Source organism: Schistocerca piceifrons, unplaced genomic scaffold (genome assembly GCF_021461385.2).
Source record: "Schistocerca piceifrons isolate TAMUIC-IGC-003096 unplaced genomic scaffold, iqSchPice1.1 HiC_scaffold_2412, whole genome shotgun sequence".
Lineage (NCBI taxonomy): Eukaryota > Metazoa > Arthropoda > Insecta > Orthoptera > Acrididae > Schistocerca > Schistocerca piceifrons.
The window spans coordinates 813,966-818,670 of NW_025728352.1; positions in this window are offsets into that span (position 1 = coordinate 813,966).

Below are 4,705 nucleotides of genomic sequence, written 5' to 3' on the forward strand. Positions count from 1 at the left end.
CTTCTTACTGTCTATGTTTTGAACCATTCCTGTGACACTAATTATATATTCCGATGCTTCACTACAGGTTTACTGTATCCCTTGGACCTTCTTATTGACGATGAAACACAGAAATTGCATCGGACTTAAATACAAAAGGCACAATGCCGACTTAAGGACAAGAAGACTGACTCTTCTTACTGACTATGATTTGTACCATTCCTGTGACACTAGCTATCGATTCCGATGCTTCACTTCAGGTTTATTGTATACCTCTGACCTTTTTATTGACGATGAAACACAGATATTGCATCGGAATTAAATAGAAAAGGCACAATGTCGACGTAAGTACAAGAAGACTGACGCTTCTTACTGTCTATGATTTGAACCATTCCTGTGACACTAGTTATAGATTGTGATACTTCACTCCAGGTTTACTGTATCCCATGGACCTTCGTATTGACGATGAAACACAGGAATTGCATCGGAATTAAATAAAAAAGGCACAATGCCGACTTAAGTACAAGAAGACTGACTCTTCTTACTGACTATGTTTTGAACCATTCCTGAGACACCAGTTATAGATTCCGATGATTCACTTCAGGATTACTGTATCCCTCTGACCTTCTTATTGACGATGAAACACAGAAATTGCATCGGAATTAAATAGAAAAGGCACAATGCCGACTTAAGTACAAGAAGACTGACTCTTCTTACTGTCTATGTTTTGAACCATCCCTGTGACACTAGTTATAGATTCCGATGCTTCACTCCAGGTTTACTGTATCCCTTGGTCCTTCTTGTTGACGATGAAACACAGAAATTGCATCGGAATTAAATACAAAAGGCAGATTGCCGACTTAAGTACAAGAAGACTGACTCTCCTTACTGACTATGTTTTGAACCATTCCTGTAACACTAGTTATAAATTCCGATGCTTCACTTCAGGTTTATTGTATCCCTTGGACCTTCTTATTGACGATGAAACACAGAAATTGCATCGGAATTAAATAGAAAAGGCACAATGCCGACTTAAGTACAAGAAGACTGACTCTTCTTACTGCCTATGTTTTGAACCATGCCATTGACACTAGTTATAGATTCCGATGCTTCACTCCGGGTTTACTGTATCCCTTGGACCTTCTTATTGACGATGAAACACACAAATTGCATCGGAATTAAATAGATAAGGCACTATGCCGACTTAAGTACAAGAAGACTGTCTCTTCTAACTGACTATGTTTTGAACGATTCCTGTGACACCAGTTATAGATTCCGATGCTTCACTTCAGGTTTACTGTATCCGTTGGACCTTCTTATTGACGATGAAACACAAAAATTGCATCGGAATTAAATACAAAAGGCAAAATGCCGACTGAAGTACACGAAGACTGACTCTTTTTACTGTCTATGATTTGAACCATTCCTGTGACACTAGTTACAGATTCCGATGCTTCACTCCAGGTTTACTATATCCCTCGGACTTTCTTATTGACGATGAAACACAGAAATTGCATCGGAATTAAATACAAAAGGCACAATGCCGACTTAAGTACAAGAAGAATAACTCTTCTTACTGACTATGTTTGCAACCATTCCTGTGACGATAGTTATGGATTCCGATGCTTCACTTCAGGTTTACTGTATCCCTCTGACCTTCGTATTGACGATGAAACACAGAAATGGCATCGGAATTAAATACAAAAGGCACAATGCCGAATTAAGTTCAAGATGACTGACTCTTATTACTGTCTATCTTTGAACCAGTCCTGTGACACTAGTTATAGACTCCGATGCTTCACTCCAGGTTTACTGTATCCCTTGGTCCTTCTTATTGACGATGAAACACAGAAATTGCATCGGAATTAAATAGAAAAGGCACAATGCCGACTCAAGTACAAGAAGACTGACTCTTCTTACTGACTTTGTTTTGAACCATTCCTGTGACACTAGTTATAGATTCCGATGCTACACTTCAGGATTACTGTATCCCTCCGACCTTCTTATTGACGATGAAACACAGAAATTGCATCGGAATTAAATAGAAAAGGCACAATGCCGACTTAAGTACAAGAAGACTGACTCTTCTTACTGACTATGATTTGAACCATTCCTGTGACACTAGCTATAGATTCCGATGCATATCTTCAGGTTTACTGTATCCCTATGACCTTCTTAATGACGTTGAAACACAGAAATTGCATCGTAATTAAATACAAAAGGCACAATGCCGACTTAAGTACAAGAAGACTGACTCTTCTTACTGTCTATGTTTTGAACCATACCATTGACACTAGTTATAGATTCCGATGCTTCATTCCAGGTTTACTGTATCCCTTGGACCTTCTTATTGACGATGAAACACACAAATTGCATCGGAATTAAATACAAAAAGCACAATGCCGACATAAGAACAAGAAGACTAACTCTTCTTACTGCCTATGTCATGAACCATTCCTGTGGCACTAGTTATGGATTCCGATGCTTCACTTCAGGTTTACTGTATCCCTCTGACCTTCTTACTGATGATGAAACACAGAAATTGCATCGGAATTAAATGCAAACGGCACAATGCCGAATTAAGTTCAAAAAGACTGACTCTTATTACTGTCTATTTTTGAACCAGATTTGTGACACTACTTATAGGCTCCGATGCTTCACTCCAGGTTTACTGTATCCCTTGGTCCTTCTTATTGACGATGAAACACAGAAATTGCATCGAAATTAAATAGAAAAGGCACAATGCGGACTTATGTACAAGAAGACTGACTCTTCTTACTGACTATGTTTTGAACCATTCCTGTGACACTAGTTATAAATTCCGATGCTTCACTTCAGGTTTACTATATCCCTTGGACCGTCTTATTGACGATGAAACACTGAAATTGCATCGGAATTAAATACAAAAGGCACAGTGCAGAATTAAGTACAAGGAGACTGACTCTTCTTACTGTCTATGTTTTGAACCATTCCTGTGACACTAGTTATAGATTCCGATGCCCCACTCCAGGTTTAATGTATCCCTTGGACCTTCTTATTGATGATGAAATACAGAAATTGCATCGGAATTAAATACAAAAGGCACAATGCCGACTTAAGTACAAGAAGACTAATTCTTATTAGTGTCTATGAATTTTACCATTCCATTGACACTAGTTATAGATTCCGATGCTTCACTCCAGGTTTACTGTATCCCTTGGACCTTGTCATTGACGATGAAACACAGAAATTGCATCGAAATTAAATAGAAAACGTACAATGCCGACTTAAGTACAAGAAGACTGACTCTTTTTACTATGTTTGAACCATTCCTGTGACACTAGTTAAAAATTCCGATGCTTCACCTCAGGTTTACTGTATCCCTTGGACCTTCTTATTGACGATCAAACACAGAAATTAAATCGGAATTAAACACAAAAGGCAAAATGCCGACTTAGGTACACGAAGACTGACTCTTCTTACTGTCTATGCTTTGAACCATTCCTCTAAAACTAGTTATAGATTCCGATGCTACACTCCAGGTTTACTGTATCCCTTGGACCTTCTTATTGACGATGAAACACAGAAATTGCATCGTAATTAAATAGAAAAGGCACTATGCCGACTTAAGTACAAGAAGACTGACTCTTCTTACTGTCTATGCTTTGAACTATCCCTGTGACACTAGTTATAGATTCCGATGCTTCACTCCAGGTTTACTGTATCCCTTGGTCCTTCTTATTGACGATGAAACACAAAAATTGCATCGGAATTAAACTCAAAAGGCACAATGCAGACTTAAGTACAAGAAGACTAACTCTTCTTACTGCCTATGTCATGAACCATTCCTGTGGCACTAGTTATGGATTCCGATGCTTCACTTCAGGATTACTGTATCCCTCTGACCTTCTTATTGACGATGAAACACAGAAATTGCATCGGATTTAAATAGAAAAGGCACAATGCCGACTTAAGTACAAGAAGACTGACTCTTCTTACTGTCTATGTTTTGAACCATCCCTGTGACACTAGTTATAGATTCCGATGCTTCACTCCAGGTTTACTGTATCCCTTGGTCCTTCTTGTTGACGATGAAACACAGAAATTGCATCGGAATTAAATACAAAAGGCACATTGCCGACTTAAGTACAAGAAGACTGACTCTCCTTACTGACTATGTTTTGAACCATTCCTGTAACACTAGTTATAAATTCCGATGCTTCACTTCAGGTTTATTGTATCCCTTGGACCTTCTTACTGACGATGAAACACAGAAATTGCATCGGAATTAAATAGAAAAGGCACAATGCCGACTTAAGTACAAGAAGACTGACTCTTCTTACTGTCTATGTTTTGAACCATCCCTGTGACACTAGTTATAGATTCCGAGGCTTCACTTCATATTTACTGTATCCCTTGGACATTCTTATTGACGATGAAACACAGAAATTGCATCGGAATTAAATACAAAAGGCACAATGCCGACTTAAGGACAAGAAGACTGACCCTTCTTACTGACTTTGTTTTGAACCATTCCTGTGACACTAGTTATAGATTCCGATGCTACACTTCAGGATAACTGTATCCCTCCGACCTTCTTATTGACGACGAAACACAGAATTTGCATCGGAATTAAATAGAAAAGGCACAATGCCGACTTAAGTACAAGAAGACTGACTCTTCTTACTGACTATGATTTGAACCATTCCTGTGACACTAGCTACAGATTCCGATGCTTCACTTCATG